Source organism: Ailuropoda melanoleuca, chromosome 1 (genome assembly GCF_002007445.2).
Source record: "Ailuropoda melanoleuca isolate Jingjing chromosome 1, ASM200744v2, whole genome shotgun sequence".
Taxonomy (NCBI): Eukaryota; Metazoa; Chordata; class Mammalia; order Carnivora; family Ursidae; genus Ailuropoda; species Ailuropoda melanoleuca.
Window position 1 is genome coordinate 150,459,422 of NC_048218.1, and position 18,446 is coordinate 150,477,867.

General features: G+C 34.9%; 1 protein-coding gene across 9 annotated transcripts in view; it reads left to right on the forward strand.

Moving 5' to 3' along the window:
• The window catches only part of PHF14 (PHD finger protein 14), a 240,606-nt gene that overhangs the window by 150,382 nt on the left and 71,778 nt on the right, over nucleotides 1-18,446 (forward strand). The window lies entirely within an intron of this gene.

The window sequence follows — 18,446 nt, forward strand, 5'->3', positions numbered from 1 at the left end:
TTTGTTAGATAATACTGGGTATATTTGCCATATTCATATATTTTAATGAAAAGTAAAGTAGAAATAGTTATTGCCAGGAGAAGGGAAGTGAATCAGTTGCTAATAAATTTAGTGGGGGAAGTGAATGTGTGAAATTGGGACAGCCATAAAATATATATCCAACTTCCTTTCTCTGTGGTAGTCAGGATTATTAAGTCCAAGAAGTCTTAACTTTTATTATGAAAAATCGACTCCCAAATAAATTATTTATTTTGCTTAGAATTTTAGACAAACTACAATATGAGGCTGTATAGCTGAATATGTGCTTGAAAACGCATTGCACTTTAAATATTAATTTAACTGTTAATATTCTCTCCAAATTTTCTGTAGGAAGGGAAACTCTAAAATACCGCCGTGTTATTCTCAGCAGCATAATACATTTATACATGTCTTTGTCTTTCAAGTAATAGGTTTATTTTGTGGGTTTTATGAGGGCAAAAATCTTCTGTCACAAATCATGCTTATTACTTTTCTGGAAATTCTACTAAAATCTAAGAAGATTCATCATACCATAATCCATAATTTTAAGTTTCAGTACATGATAAAATAACACCTAAGTGTAGTTACTTTTAATACTAATTTAATAACAGTTTACCTAAAAGTAGGATATTTTTTTTAAATTGAGAAATAATTGACATATATTAGTTTGGGGTAGGATAACATAATCATTCAATATTTGTATATAGAATGACTTTTTATTCTATCCAAACCCATGAAGTATGGCATGATAAGGGTTTCTCTGCCTTATCAACCCATTATAAACCTAGTTAGTTCACTTTAGGTTTCATGAAAAATTACTGCACGGACATAGATACATACATATACATGTGCACACATGGAAACACAAATTTACACACATACAAACACATGGAAAAACACATGCACAAAAAATAGCTTCTCCCATAAGCTATACTTCAAAGACATTTGACTAAGGCAGCAGCTATCTAGTCAGTGTATTAGGTTTATGTTCAGTGGAGCAAGTTCATTGCTACTTGTCACCATGCATTAGTGTTTTTCTTTCTGCTCTTTACTGTGTTGTGATAATAGTATTGTTAATGAGTGCTATATGCCTGGAAAATCAATTCATTTTATTCTTTTTTTTGTTTTGTTGTTTTATTAACATATAATGTATTATTTGTTTCAGGGGTTCAGGTCTGTGATTCATTAGTCTTAACGCAATTCACAGCACTCACCATAGCACATACCCTCCCCAATGTCCACCACCCAGCCACCTATTCCTCCCACCCCCCTCCACTCTAGCAACCCTCAGTTTGTTTCCTGAGATTAAGAGTCTCTTATGGTTTGTCTCCCTCTCTGGTTTTGTCTTGTTTTGTTTTTTCCTCTCTTCCCCTATGATCTTCTGCCTTCTTTCTCAAATTCCACGTATCAGTGAGATCATATGATAATTGTCTTTCTCTGATTAACTTATTTCGCTTAGCATAATACCCTCTAGTTCCATCCATGTCATTGCAAATGGCAAGATTTCATTTTTTAAATGGCTGAGTAGTATTCCATTGTGTGTGTGTGTGTGTATATATATATATATATATATATATATATACCACATCTTCTTTATCCACTCATCTGTCAATGGACATCTAGACTCTTTCCATAGTTTGGCTGGCTATTGTAGACATTGCTGCTATAAACATTGGGGTGCACATGCCCCTTCAGATCACTACATTTGTATCTTTAGGGTAAATACCCCGTAGTGCAATTGCTGGGTCATAGGGCAGCTCTATTTTCAACTTTTTGAGGACCCTTCATACTGTTTTCCAGAGTGGCTGCACCAGCTTGCATTCCCACCAACAGTGTAGGAGGGTTCTCCTTTCTCCACATCCTTACTGACATCTGTCATTTCCTGACTTGTTAATTTTAGCCATTCTGACTGGGGTGAGGTGGTATCTCACTGTGGTTTTGATTTGTATTTCTCTGATGCCGAGTGATGTTGAACACCTTTTCACGTGTTTTTTGGCCATTTGTATGACTTATTTAGAGAAATGTCTGTTCATGTCTTCTGCCCATTTCTTGATTGGATTATTTGTTCTTTGAGTGTTGAGTTTGATGAGTTCTTTATAGATTTTTGGATACTTGCCCTTTATCTGATATGTCATTTGCAAATATCTTCTCCCATTCTGTTGGTTGTCTTTTGGTTTTGTTGACTGTGTTCTTTGCTGTGCAAAAGCTTTTTATCTTGATGAAGTCCCAATAGTTCTTTTTTGTCCTTGCTTCCCTTGCCTTTCGTGATGTGTCTACGAAGAAGTTACCGCAGCTGAGGTTGAAGAGGTTGCTTACCTGTGTTCCCAAGGATTTTGATAGATTCCTGTATCACATTTAGATCTTTCATCCATTTTGAGTCTATTTTTGTGTGTGGTGTAAGGAAATGGTCTAGTTTCATTCTTCTGCATGTGGTTGTCCAGTTTTCCCAACACCTTTTTTCCATTGGACATTGTTTTCTGCTTTGTCGAAGATTAGTTGACCACAGAGTTGAGGGTCCATTTCTGGGCTCTCAATTCTGTTCCATTGATCTATGTGTGTGTTTTTGTGCCAGTACCTTACTGTCTGGATGATTACAGCTTTGTAATAGAGCTTGAAGTGCGAAATTGTGATGCCACCAGCTTTGATTTTCTTTTTCAACATTCCTCTGGCGATTCGGGGTCTTTTCTGGTTCCATACATAATTTTAGGATTATTTGTTCCATTTCTGTGAAAAAAGTTGATGGTATTTTGATAGGGATTGCATTAAATTTGTAGGTTGCTCTAGGTAGCATAGACGTTTTCACAGTATTTGTTCTTCCAATCCATGAGCATGGAACATTTTCCCAAGTATTCTATAGTTATCTGAGTACAGATCCTTTGCCTCTTTTTTTTTTTTTTAAGATTTTATTTATTTATTTGACAGAGATAGAGACAGCCAGCGAGAGAAGGAATACAAGCAGGGGGAGTGGGAGAGGAAGAAGCAGGCTCATAGTGGAGGAGCCTGATGTGGGGCTCGATCCCATAACTCCAGGATCACGCCCTGAGCCGAAGGCAGACGCCTAACCGCTGTGCCACCCAGGCGCCCCAGATCCTTTGCCTCTTTGGTTAGATTTATTCCTAGGTATCTTATGGTTTTGGGTGCAATTGTAAATGGGATCAACTCCTTAATTTCTCTTTCTTCTGTCTTGTTGTTGGTGTATAGAAATGCAACTGATTTCTGTGCATTGATTTTATATCCTGCGACTTTGCTGAATTCCTGTATGAGTTCTAGCAATTTTGGGGTGGAGTCTTTTGGGTTTTCCATATAGAGTATCAGGTCGGTCATCTGCAAAGAGTGAGAGTTTGACTTCTTTGCTTATTCGGATGCCTTTTATTTCTTTTTGTTGCCTGATTGCTGCAGCTAATTCATTTTATTCTTTTTTTTTTTTTTAAGATTTTATTTATTTATTTGACAGAGATAGAGACGGCCAGCGAGAGAGGGAACACAAGCAGGGGGAGTGGGAGAGGAAGAAGCAGGCTCACAGCAGAGGAGCCTGATGTGGGGCTCGATCCCATAACGCCAGGATCACGCCCTGAGCCGAAGGCAGACGCTTAACCGCTGTGCCACCCAGGCGCCCCTAATCATTTTATTCTTAATCCTCCTCTTCACCTAGCTATTATTTTTTTCTGTCTGTTCATGCAGGCCAAATAAGTGGAATCATCTTCAAGCCTTTCTAATCCTTGTCCCAAAATCACTTCCTCACTCCTGTAAAAGTTTCTTCCTTAAATGTTTCTCCATTTTCTCCATTGGTACTGCCTTGATTCAATGTCTCACTTTTTCCTCATTCTGTCAGTTTCTCCTGTTTTGGAAACTATCTAAATAGGTCTGCCATACTCATCTATTTTACCCATTCTTTTTCCTAGAGGCCTCCAAAATGAAGTGTTTGCACCCTAAGAGATAGACAAGATAACTTATAAAATCAACGTACTTCAATATAACATCCCATTTTAATTTCTGTGTCCGTGTTTTATAATGTAAATAATATATTGACCTGAACTGAAACCAAGAGTTGGATGCTTAACCGAGGTGCCCCACATTATTCTTAAATATTTTTTATATGATTAGTCCCCTGATAGAAAACTAATCTCTTGTCACTCTCCAATCCCACCCCATATGGAGACCTGTTTTGCTTTCTATACCCTGAAGGTTTTTAGACTGAATTGTTCGGGAGGAGGTGAGAGAAGGAATGAGGGTGGACATTTATATTTTTTACAAGCTCCCTAAATTATTTTAATGAGCACTCAAGAATAAGAATCTCTGGGGCGCCTGGGTGGCACAGCGGTTAAGTGCCTGCCTTCGGCTCAGGGCGTGATCCCAGTGTTATGGGATCGAGCCCCACATCAGGCTCCTCTGCTATGAGCCTGCTTCTTCCTCTCCCACTCCCCCTGCTTGTGTTCCCTCTCTCGCTGGCTGTCTCTATCTCTGTCAAATAAATAAATAAAATCTTAAAAAAAAAAAGAATAAGAATCTCTGTTTTATGTATATTATGAATTCTTCAGTTATTAAGATTTTAATCTAAATATTAATTTTCAGAACTTTAAAACAAATATACACAATGCCTATAACCCAACTGAAACGTCAACAGACTACTTTAAAATAATGTTGTATACTTACATATATGATACAAGGTAGACTAAATACTGTATTTTTTAAATATAGGGCACAGTTCACTATTCAGTCTTTTTCTAGAATATACTTGATATAGATCTCAACAACTTTTGTCTGATAAAACACCCAAAATAAAGATAATTTATTTTTACATGGTTAAATGAACATGCATAAATATTTTTTAAAGTGCTTCATGTCATAAAAATTCACAAATGCCACTGAGAATTTAAATGCATATCACATAATTTACAGTGCCTGTGCCAGTTATGATTTTAGCTTTTCATCCTTATTTAAGCTCTGTTTGGTGAAAAGCTATAGAGTATACATGACATGTCATTATCTGACTAATACAAGATGAACTGCCTTAGCATGGAGACCTCCATTTGGCTCATTCTTATTTGATCTAACTAGTGTACTACTCTTTTTGAGCAATAATAAGTTGAATTCATATGCATAGAAATGTCATCTACATCCCTATGTAAGATTTTCTGGAACTACAAATGCAATACATGCCTGCTGGGGCAAGTGGGTACTGTTTGATAATCATTTGTATTAGAAATCCCTGAGTAGGGGGGCGCCTGGGTGGCTCAATTGTTAAGCGTCTGCCTTCGGCTCAGGTCATGATCCCAGCGTTCTGGGATCAAGCCCCTCATCGGGCTCCCTGCTCAGCGGGAAGCCTGCTTCTCCCTCTCCCACTGCCCCTGCTTGTGTTCCCTCTCTCACTGCCTCTCTCTCTGTCAAATAAATAAATAAAATCTTAAAAAAAAAAATCTCTGAGTAGGGAAAGTATGATTTTTTTTTTCATCTTTATTTTCTAGTTATCTGAAGTACCATTTATCTACAAGTACCTAGTTATCTGAAGTACCATTTATCTACAAGTTAGGCAACTAGAATTCTACAAACAGTATGCCTGAGTAAAAACTACATATATAAATATGTATTTTCAAATAAAATATTCATTGTGAACTTTGCCCCTTTAAAAACTGAACAAAACAATCTCTCCAAGGAGTATCTTGCCACAATACATTAAACAAGCACATTTAATTGAACCTGGTAATATTGGATGACTGAGTTTTTTATATGATGAAAATTTATGAAAAATATAAAATTAAGGGGTGTCTGGCTGGCTCAGTTGGTGGAGCACGCAACTCTTGATTTCGGGGTTGTGAGTTCCATCCCTATGTTGGATGTAGAGATTACTTAAAGTAATCCTTTAACGATTTTAAATTTGAATATATAACTGACCCTTTAAAAAAAAAAGATTTTAAAGTATTTGAACTATTCATTTGACCTCTACGATTTTATCTAACATTAGGTTAAATTTTAAGTTTCTTGATTTAGCATGGTTGACTGAGAAGTCACTTTCAGGTAAAAATTGTACCATTTAACTGTCTTAATTCAGTATTCTTCTAGCATTTGTGTGACAAGCATTAAAGTTTAGAACAGTGCTTTAGGAAGTTTTACTGAGTTTCGATTTGCCTTTTTACTGATACAGGTATGTAAAAGTCTGGAGACAAGTTGTTCATACAATATCTTACAGGAGACTACCATAGAAAAAATCTGTGGGAGTTCGTTGACCTACTAAAAGTCTGAGAATTAAAACTAGTATGGTTATCCTTGATGACAGTTGTAGTTACATATTTAAACTTAGATTTCCTCTTTGCTGGTATGTGGGATAAAGCCCACAATCTTTCAGTGGATCTTCTACCTTATATCTAGGTTAAGTTCAGGATATTGCCAGTTACTCTAGCATTTTCTGTGGCAGGCAGAATTGTATAAATGTCTTATTTAAGCCCTTAGTTTCTAAATGAGTGTTGTAATTTTAGACTAGTAACAATGATTTGTGAATTCAATAAGGAGTAATAGTCATTAACAATTCCACTAATTATAGTTGGTACTGTGCTTTTTTTTTTTAAGTAGAATGTATTTTTTTTAAACAACATTTATGTACTGAACTGAACTTATGTTTGTCATTATTGCTTGCTCAGAGGTTCTTCACTTGATTGTCCTAGACATTTTCTGAAACCTATTCCAGGTAATATATTTTATCAAGTAAGCTAAACAAAGACTGTTGGTTATTCTTTATAATAGAATTGGAATCTCTCCTGATCTGTTTAGTCCTGTAACTTAAGGTAATTTTCATGGGGGCTATGTAATGCATGTTAAGCATATTGGTATACTTTGGTATGTCATGGGTAGGTATTCCTTAAGAATCTTTCTGAAAATATGAGTTCTATCCTCCAGGTAAAATTTGTCAGTTTTTATGACATACATTTGTATATATTTCAACATCATATTCTCAGAAAGAAAATGACTGGGATGTCTAAAATTAGACAAAATTTTTAATGTTAATAATTTCCAAAATTGAAAAGCTAAAACATTTTTTAGGTTACACTTATTACAAAGTGGAAAAACCAAGCTGTTTTCTAATTTAGATGACATGTGGGCCTGATGCATTTGCATAGCATGCTGTGGAATACCATATGTGATAAGAAACTAACTCATAACTGAGAGATAATTAATCAAAGTACAGTAGGGTGCCATACATGGGAATGCCTTTCAGAACTCACCAATTTTATACAATCCTTTAGTTTTTAAATTGTTTCTTTTTTTTAATTATATGTATTTATATTATGTTGGAGGAAAAAAACACCTACTAAAAATCTGGTAGTTAGCTTAAGGATTTTCATTACAGATTTTAAAAAGTTAATAAGAATATTTTTACCTGTTAACCCAGCATTATTAAATTTGGATTGGATTGGAAGGTGGAATAAATTAATTATGTAAACTTGTTCTTCCAGTATTTAGGTACAAAGAGATGGTCCTTATTGAAATAGGCTAGCCCATTCTCAAGAGTTGTGGAACTAACCTAAATAATAGGAAAGGCTTAACTCCTAGCTTCAAAAAACAGTGTGATTTTGTGTATTCCTGCTGCATATAGTTTATTCCTTCTAATTTATTAAACATTTATTTTAACTATTTTATCATTGTGTAGAATTACTTATCTGTTAAAAATTATTTTTCTAACCTATGTATTGTGGTTTTAGAAGTACCATTTATCTACAAGTAAGACTTCTTCAAATCTAAGCTAAGAAAATTCAGAGAATGATTCTGAAAGTTAATGGAATTGAGTTCTGAACTCAAATATATTTAAGTGTTCTAATCTTGATGTTCTCTTAGAATCCTTACCAAGATTGAAAAATAGTCTAGTTTAGGGGTCGGGGACATAGCCAAAGTGTTATGCCATGTTACTTACATTTTAACATGTTCATATTTTGACATTTCTGAAATTAGGGTCTGTGTCTGTAAGCAGTTTGCATTTTTAAGTCAAAATATTTATTTCTTAAAAATTTGCCATTAAATTTATGGAGTTTCTTATACTCTGAAGCATTGTTGAGTAACAAAACAGAGTAATTTAAAATATAGGGAAAGTCAAAGTATGCAGTACAGTATAGAATAAAGAGGTTTACGAGCTTTGAAAAGAAACAGACTGGGTCCAGACACCATTTATGATGCTTGTGACCTTTAGCAAGTTGCTTCACTTCAGTGAGCTTCAGGTTGCTTATTTGTGAACGGTTTAATGGCAATAATTGAAATATTATCTCTTCTTATTCTTAAACAATCATTTTAGTTACAGAAAGAAAAGTTCAAAACTAGTGCTAATGTTCTGATTTTTGAATGTAAGAAGTGTTTTTAAAAAGTAATCTGAAGAGCATTTTTCTGTTTTGTTTTTTGTCTTCGTGTACCAAGTAATAATCTTTTCTTGCCTCTTTATCATAGTTCACACTAAACAGAGTAAGGTCATTTCTAACATTTCCATTCACGAAAAAGTCCATTTGTTTTAATTTCTTGCTAGAGTTAAGAGGTAATGAAAGCTATCTTTATAATTCATCTGTTTTTTAAACTAAGGAACCTAAGGCTCTCTAACTTTTAAAATTACATATTATACTATTCTATGAGGTATTTTTTCTAAGTCTATTGTGTATCATTAGCACATAGTTTTTTTTTTTTAATATTGATGGTAATTGATGGTAAAGATTCTTTTTCACATTGAATATAGAATTATGGTCCTTTGTGAATCACACAGATCAATACACTAATGTTTTTCTTTGTTTTATATGTAGAAGGCATATTATTTAGAAAGTAGAGGTTTACCGTCATATTTAAACCACTGGTTCTACCAAGCATTGAATAATAAAAAAGATGTTAACTGGTATGGTCATAAAAGGAAACTTGTTTTTAACTAAAGATAGATTGTGTTAATAGGTGAAGAAATACTAAAATTTCTCATAGACTGTGGAGGGGTGTATTTCCTGGTCAAGGTCATGAAAACTATAAACCTGAAACTGAAATGAAAATAGGAAGTAAATAAAATGAAATTTAAAATTAACAAACCATCGAAGATAAGTGTAAGATAATTTATGAGTCTACTTTGTCAAAGTATATACAGTTTTTGATAATAAAAGATTTCATCAAGCCTCATGAATGACTTAATATGAGAACAGGCGTATATCAGCAACACATCCTTTTACCGTATAAATGTTTGAAAACGCCTATGGATGGAAATGTGGAAGGTTCTAGGCTAGTCTTTCACATTCCTTGTAAAACCTGGAAATTAAGGTTATTAACTTTTAGGGCATACTGTGTAAACATATTTAGAATTTCATAACATGATTATGTGCCTTCAATATGTCTTTTTTTTAATTAACATATAATGTTTGTTTCAGGGGTAAGGTCTGTGATTCATCGGTCTTACACAACAACATCTTTTATTTTATTTTATCTTATTAAGATTTTGTTTATTTGAGAGAAGAGTGCACATACAAGTCGGGGAGGGGCCGAGGGAGAGAGAAAATCTCAAGTCAACTCTGCACTGAGCATGGCATCTGACGCGGGGCTTGATTGCACGACCTTGAGATCATGACCTGAGCTGAAATCAAGAGTCAGGTGCTTAACCAACTAAGCCATGCAGGTGCCCCTTCAATATGTCCTATGGCATTTATGCCAAGCAAAAGCCTCATTTTTTTTTTAAGATTTATTTATTTACTTGAGAGAGAGAGAGAGCATGAACAAGCACACAAGCAAGGGGAGGGGGAGAAGCAGACCTGCGAGGCATGAGGTCATGACCTGAGCCAAAGTCAGGCACTTAACTGACAGAGCCACCCAGGTGCCCATGCGAAAGCTTCATTCTTAAGCAAAGAAATTTGTACTCATTCTCAGATGCTACTAATGTCTTTCTTTTGGAAAAGTAGATCTCAATATGTGCTTTACATGTATGATGCAAAGGGTAGAGATTTATACGTGTAAATTCTTCAGAGCCCTATCTTTACACCCCATATTTCTTCCCCTCTCTGCCACCCAATCCATTGATTTCCAGGGGAAACCTTTAATAATATATTCTTCCTTAGTCATAGTATATAAATTTCTTTTACCTTATGTTACTTTAAAAAATGGACATCTGACTTTCTGGGAGTAGCAGATATGCTGTTTTTAACTTATTTTCCATTGTAGAAAGCTAAGTAAGGCAAATTATAAGACTGGTCCATACCATCTTCCCATGGCCCCAGCCTAGTCCTGTCCTGCTCCATATTAAATTATTAGCTTCAGTTCTTATTTTGACAGGGCCTCAGAACTGCCTTTAACTAACTTTAATAAGTTAAGTGAACATCACTTTATTCCTTGTGCTTTGCAAAAAAATATTTTTCAGTCTTCTGATTTATATCATAACTTGACATTTTCATCACTTTTCAATTCACATAGCCCAAATGCCAGTGATTTTTCCTCAAAGCTTACACCACCTGCACCAGGACCTTCTAAAGTGCTGTTAAATATGCAATTTGGAAGGCCCCATACAGACCTCCTAAATCAGTATTTCTGGAATGGTGCTCAAGAATCAGCATTTTTACTTACCACAGGTGATACTTAAAGTTTAAGAACCACTGCTTTTGACCCTAATTTCTTCTAAATTCCTTAAAAATAGTTTTGTCTCTACTTCAAGTATTCACTTATTGTACCTACAGACTGTCTTTCAACCCCCCCCCCCCGACAGATTCAAGGTAGACTGATAATAACCTGATTCAGGTTCAGTACAGTAGCATTCCTTTTCTTCCCTTTCTTCTTTCTTCTTTGCAAGTTCTGGAATTGCTCAGCAACATCTTAAGGATCTTCTCTGAGCTATAAATTCAGTTTGCCCCTATGCAAAATCTTCCTCAGTTACTCTTTTTCCTACTTCTTTGCAGCAGTTGATACTGGTGGTAACTTCCTCCTTTTTACAAACAGCCTTCCTGCTTTTCAGTGAACTTATTTTCTCCTGGTTTTCTTCCTTCTTTGGTCTTTTTGATAGGCTTCTTTGGCTTCTTTTCATAGTCTTTTTTTCTTACTTTGCAGGTGATAGCTTCCACACCCAAAGCTACAGGAAAACTTGGGATTTAGGATTTAATGATCCAACTATTCTATCTTTTCGATTGATTGATTGATTGATTGACTTACCTACCTACCTACCAACCAGAGAGAGAGCACAAGCAGGGGGAGTGGCAGGGAGAGGGAGAAGCAGGCTCCCCGCTGGGCAGGAAAACAGACATGGGGCTCAATCCCAGGACCCTAGGATCATGACCTGAGCCAAAGGCAGACGCTTAACTGACTGAGCTGCCCAGGTGCCCTGATCCGTCTACTTTTTCTGAGTTAATGTTCATCAAGGGAGACTTTCTGCCTTTTAAAATATTATCCTTTGAAAGAAATTAAGTATTATCCTTTGCCTAATAATTAAGACGTAATTTAGTAATAAATTCACCAAATTTTAGTTGGCCATTTCCACTATCTAGTAGTCTACTGAGGAAAAACGAAATTTTACAGCAGCAACTTCTAACAGGAAGGAGGAGCAAGTGAGTTTTGGGTGAAGATGTAAAATCGTGTAATCACTTGGAATGCAGAATAAGTTCTGGTGATCTAATGAACAGCATGGTAATCACAGTTAACGACACTGTATTATATACTGGAAAGTTGCTAAGAAAGTAGATCTTAAGTGTTCTCATCACAAAAAAAGAGATGGTAATTATGTGACGTGATGGATGTGTTAACTAACACAATGGTGGTAATCATTTTGCAATATGTGTATCAGATCAACACGTTGCACACCTTAAAACTTGCACAATGCTATATGTCAATGATATCTCAATAAAGTTGGGGGAAAAAACAAAAAAAATTACTACAAAGTTTAAATAGCAATTTATTTAAGTAGGAGAGTGCTTAACAACTTGATCGCCAAGTGAAATATTATTCTGGCCATATGATTAAATATGCTGCAATTGAAGTGTCAGACTTTGAGTTTTCTTTAACTTTAAAGCTACAGAGTAATCAAAATAGCAGTTTTTAATATAATTAACATCCTTTGTGTAAGCTCTTGCTTTAAAAAAATGTATGCTTGTCTTTTTTTTTTTTTTCTTTTCTCTGACTCAGCTTTTCTGGAGAAATTTGGATTCAGAAAAGAAATTACATACATTGTGTTTTTTAAAATTTCTTACAAACGTAATTTATGGTCATTATAGAATATTTGGAAAATTTTTTAAAAAACATAAAGAAAAATACTTAAAATTACCTGCAGGGGCACTTGGGTGTCTCAGTCTGCTAACCGGCAGCTCAGGTCATGATGCCTCTATCCTGGGATCAAGCCCCTGCATTGGGCTCCCTGCTCAGCGGGGAGTCTGCTTCTCCCTCTGCCACTGCCCCCCACGCGTGCTCGCTCTTTGTCTCTCTCAAATAAATAAATAAAATATTAAAAACTACCTCAATTATAGTACCTTATAGGCATCACATTTCTGCTCTTGTTTCAGTAGTATATCCTACTACAGCCTACTCTTTAAAAATTTCAATCATATATTCTATGATTTTTTTTAATGTAACGGTGTATGTGACCATTTTCCATGATGTTAGATACTTTTTTTCTAACCAGATTTTTTTTAACCGGATTTTTTAGTATGGTACATTTCTTTGCACAGATATACTCTTGGTGTAATTTCTGGGTCAAAAAACTGAACATCTTTAAAATAAGAAAGTATAGTTTTAGAAATAATAATAGTTAACATTTATTGAGTACCTCTATGTGCCTAGCATTATTTAAACACTTAAAACATACCATCTCATTTACTCCTCACCATGGTCTTTAAGGTAGTTACTGTTTTTTATCTCCTTTGTGTGAGGAAAAAAGTGAGGTTCAAAGGATACACACCTATGTGGTAACAGTGATTCAAACCCAGATCTGCCTGACTGTAGTCTGTTTTTGGACTTGTTTTCCTATACTGAAATAGGTATTTTCTGTTCCTTGTTGCATGAGATTCTCCAATTAGATTTTTGTCCTGAAGTCATTGTAAATTTTCATAATGTTAGAAACTCAGATAATTTTGTATTATAAACACACACCACTGTAATAGGAAAAGGAAAAATACCTTTATTGTTAAATGGGATCTGTTTTGGTGTTTCTAGTGAATAGGGGAATGAATAAAGCCTAGAGGTAATTCTTAAAACAGATGATTTAATTTAAAATGGTCCTACTGTTGTTAAGGTGTAGAAGATAGACCGTTACTTCTCAAGGCCCTTTCTTCATAAAATTGAATGAAACAATTCTCTTTGTTAAGGGAGTTACCACTTCACAATATGGATGATTTATGTAGACCCAGCAGAATCTAATCTGTTGTACTTGGAGGGAGGTGAAGGAAAGGGATCTAAAAGTGAATTTTTTCATTAGGCACTAAATACTATATTTTTGCTGAATCAAATATTGTATCTTAATGTTTGTCATTAATTGTGAAGTTTGAAAACCTGTACTGTGAAAAGAAATTAAAAGCAGCCACATTTAGTTTCTTTGCAAAGGTAGTTTAAGAATGTTATGATTTATGATTTGCGCAATGTCAGCCACTTTGTGTACAAACTGGAAGGCTATATATATATATATATATATATATATAAATTTTTAAAAATATATAAATTTTATAAATATATATTTAATATCAGCATTCTTTTACAGAAAAAGATTACTCTTATTCAAAAATAGTACCTCATAAGTGGATCAAATACTAATTATAATGCAATTTAGATTCATTTGGATTAATTCTTTTAATTTTTTTGTCAGCCAGAGAGTATGAAATTATTACCTAGCTTATAATTTAAGTTAAAAAATGTCTCCCCCCCCCCCTTGGCAGATAAAGATCCATATGTGTAACTGTGGTTTTCTGCCGTATTTCTACCTATGACCTAGCACAGCCATCTATGTTCTTTTGTGATTTCAGACTTCTACAAGTTTTTTTAGCTTTATTACATTGTTCTCTTTTTTTTTCCTCTGAACTATGTTCATATGCTAAATTTAAACTCTGGTCACCTAAGATGCAATTTATTTTAATGTTTTCTCTGAAGGTTTCTTAAAGGTTTATGTTGTAGTGTTATATCTTCATTGAAGTTAAGTTGGTTCTTTGTTAAATGTACCTTCAATAATGGCTACAAATGATTATCTGGTTCGTTGGCTTGAAAACTCTTTAAAGTATGCATATAGAGGTTACAATTTTTAAGAATCACTTTGAAAAGTTCAGGCTGCATCAATGCACTTTATCAGTTCACTTTGTGTTCCTGAGGGACTACACTATGCACAATGTGTAGTCATTTCTCAGTTTTCAAAGACATTACATTATAGCAATAGTGTAAATTCTGTTTCTAGATCAGATTTCTAGATTTAGATTACCAGATATTTGTGAATCAGTTTCCAAAGCACAGATAGCTTAAACCAAGTCATGAATATAAAGTATTTCAGCGTTATTTCCTTATTTTAATGCAGCAGTTTCAACATATATCCCACAACAACAATCATTACTTAATAATTCAGTTTAAAATGTATTCTAGTATCTAGTCATTAAGTTTACTTGTCACTTATTATTTTTTTCCTACTTCAAGTCATTTTAAGATTGTGAATGAAATAGATATTTTCAGAAAACATTCTCCTCTTTTATAAGAAGGTGAACTGCTGTATAATTCAGAGAATTTTCTCTTTCCCCTGTGACATTTAGTGACAATGTGGAAGCTTTAACCTGTTTGCAGCATAATGATTATATTAATTACCATCTTATTCCCCATTTCTTTTTGAGTGCTCCCAAGTCTACTACTCATGAATCTAATTTTTGCAGTGAGGTAAACTTTCTTTATGATTTAGCAGTTCCAAAATGTCCCAGTTTTTTCTTCCCTCTCATTTTCCCATCTTCATTTTTCCCCTAAGGTGTAATGAATACCCTGTGTATTTGTGGTCCTTTATCAGTAAAAACCTTCCCTAGGGTAGGAACCTCTCTAATAGGGTCAAATATAGTTAGTTGCTTTTTAAATTAGTATTATTATTTTTTACTGACCATAGCAACTTGGGGGGAAAAAAATCCTTTAGTCTGAAATTGACCTCTTTAAATAAAAGCCCTTAAGATTAATTTTAAGTAAAGAATATATAAGACAATAGAAGTGGTTTTATCTGTTCTCCATGTTAAATGCTTTAAAGACTATCCAGTTCCTATTTTTAAAATATTAGTCTTTTTTATTCAGATATAAGTAAATTTCATTCTTGAATTTAAGACAAGATACAAACAGGAGTGCCTGGGTGGCTCAGTCGGTTAGGCAGCTGCCTTCTACTCAGGTCATGATCCCAGGGTCCTAGGATCAAGCCCCACACTGGGCTCCTTGCTCAGCGAGAGCGTGCTTCCTGCCGCTTCCTCTGCCTGCCGCTTCCTCTGCTTGTGCTGTCTCTGACAAATAAATAAATAAAATCTTTTTAAAATTTTAAGACAAGATACAAACAGAAAGCAACTTAATTCTTTCTTCCTAGTGCCTTTAAACAAGCCGTGTTGGATGTTCTTTTCTCCCATGACTCTAGGTCGTACCTCATGGCTTTTCCAGAGTCTCTGTAAGGTATTAATAGTTTTTTTTTTTTAATATAAAAAATCCAGTCTACTTTAATGTCAAGGCTTCATTCTCTCAACAAGTTCAAAGCTTCTCCTCTCCCCATTTGAGGCCTGCTTCAAACTGGAAAAGCTAGAGTGTTTCTTTGCTAGAATGTTCATCTGGCATTCAGTAGCTGTTTCTTTGCCTTCTTACTCATCTTTTTATGTCTTTTTACCAACTGCATTACAAATGTGTATGGCAGAGAGTATTTCTTTTCATACTTTCTTGAAGACAAGGAGTCTCAGTGTTACATGTAATTTCTTCTAAGACATTTAAAATTGCTTCTAGTAGTTCTTCACTGCTGGCTTATTTCCTATTAGTTGTTGTTAAAAATATTTTTAAAGTTTTATTTTGCTGAATGGCAGACGTAGCGCCGGTTCTACTTTTTGCCTTAGATGCCCAAGATTATTTGTTGAAACAACAAATGCTGTCTGAAACATACATTTCTGCCAGCCATGACCCAAATATACATAAAAGACCTAGAGTAAGAGACATAAGAAAATACCTGTTCAGCAAATTTAAAATAATATCTTTTCTTAGAATAGTTTCTATTTCTAATTCACTCAGTATTTCTGTTAACATTTATGAGTACCTATTGATTACTGTACATTTCTTTGGAATAGGGATGCAGTTTTAAATTAAAAAGAAATTGTTTCCTCCAGAATGTAGAACACCAGGGTTGTCTAAGAGGGTAAAACTAATCTGGAAGAAAATGTCTGTTTCATATTTTTTGTACATAAATTGAGAAGAAATACAGGTATTTTCTTTCTCTTGATGGCCCTACCAATATGTCTACAATAGTAACCTGATTTTATTGAATCAAAAACTATCATATTCAAAAGATATGCTACACACAATACTAGGTGCTTGAGATATACTAAGATAATCAGACATCGGGCCGCCTGGGTGGCTCGGTCTGTTTTAGGCTCACATCGTGATCTGAGGATCCTGGCATCGAGCGCCATATCAGGCTCCCTGGGAGTCTGCTTCTCTCTCTCCCTCTGCCCTCCCCCCCACTCATGCTCTCTTGCTCATTCTCACCCTCTTGCTCTCTCTCGCTCATGCTCTCTCTCTCAAATAAATAAAATCTTTGAAAAAAACATCAGACATGAATCTGGCCCTTAAAAAACTTAGGTTCTAGCAGGATAGATAAGACATGTATGTGTATAATCATAACACAAGATTTAAGGTGTTATATGCCATTAGAAGGTATAGATGAGCTACTCTGGGAATTTAGAGACTAAGAACATTAGTTTACTTTCAGCTCCAAGAATCAAAAAGAAATTGGTGGGTAATACATCATTTGAATGTAATTATGAAAACTAGGTAGGATTTGATAAGAATATAAGTGAGGATAGGCTAAGTTATGCAACACCCCCCCCAAATCCCAAATTTTTAGTGGATTAATACAAGTTGAATTCTCATGCGGGTAACATGTCATTACAGATTGGCAGAGCAACTCTGCACATCACAGTAACTTGGGGACCCAAGCTGATCACAGTTTTATTTCAACATATAGGGTCCCTGGCACTATAGCAGGAAATATGGCAAATTGCAGAATGGCTTTTAAAATCATATTCGGAAGTTGACACATATCACTTCAGTTTACATTCCACAAATTACATAGTTAAACCTACCTTTAAGAACCCAGGGAAATATGCTACCATGCTACCACACTTTAGAGGCCTTTCTGGTATTTGAAGCAGTGTAGGGGAATCCTTGGAGAGATAATGTGTGTGTATAATTTGCATGAAGGAAACTACATAATAGTTTTAAAAGTCATAACAGTTACTAATATGTTTTTAAAATTTTTTGCTTTAAATAAATTTTTTCAGAGCAGTTTTAGGTTTATAGAAAAACTCAGTGGTAAGTATAGAGAGTTCCCATAAGCCCCCTCATTCCTGCCCTATTATTAACATCTTGCATTAGGGCGGCTATTTCAGTTCCTTAGTTTGGGGGCGCCTGGGTGGCTCAGTCGGTTAAGCATCTGCCTTCGGCTCAGGTCATGATTCTAGGATTCTGGGATTGAGCCCCGCTTCAGGCTCCCTGCTCAGTAGGGAGTCTGCTTCTCCCTCTCCCTCTGCGGCTCCTCCTGCTTATGCTCTGTCTCTTTCAAATGAATAAATAAAATCCTTAAAAATAAAAGAAGAAAAACATTGATCTAGTCAAAGTGCTTTGTTTTACAGATAAGGAAGGTGAGACTCAGAGAAGTAACCTCGTGTTCACATTAGGGTTACACAGCTAGTTAATAACAGAGCTATGACCAGGTTAGTACTAGTTAGCACTCCTTCAGTCATTTATTAATCTATCATTGAGCACTTCAGAAATTATTGTACATTGTCATTAAATCTGTTCAGTGATTAAAAATAAGTTTAAGACTAAAATATATATACCTACAAACATTTTTGCAAAAACATAAGTCAACTCAAACTGTATAACAATATACAGTGAATGATTAGGGAGAGAAACACAAGTCCTTTTTAAGTAAGCTTTGTCAAAAGACTAATTCTTGCATTATATGAGCACTTGCCCATTAATATCCTGATTTCTTTGTCTACTGGCACTAGAACCCACCACTTTCTTCACTTGACATACCCTTCTAAGGCCTATAAACTTGATTTTATTCTGTCATCAGTATCCCTCATTACTTCTTCTGGTACAAACATGTTTCCTGAGAAATCAGTCTCTTATGTGTTCTCAGTGTTCCTGTAATTTAGTCAACTAGTCTGCTTCAAGAACAGACTCAAAATCATATGGTCTCTGTAACTGTATAAATTTGGGTAAATGACTTAATCTTTCTGCCTCATTTCCTCATTTTA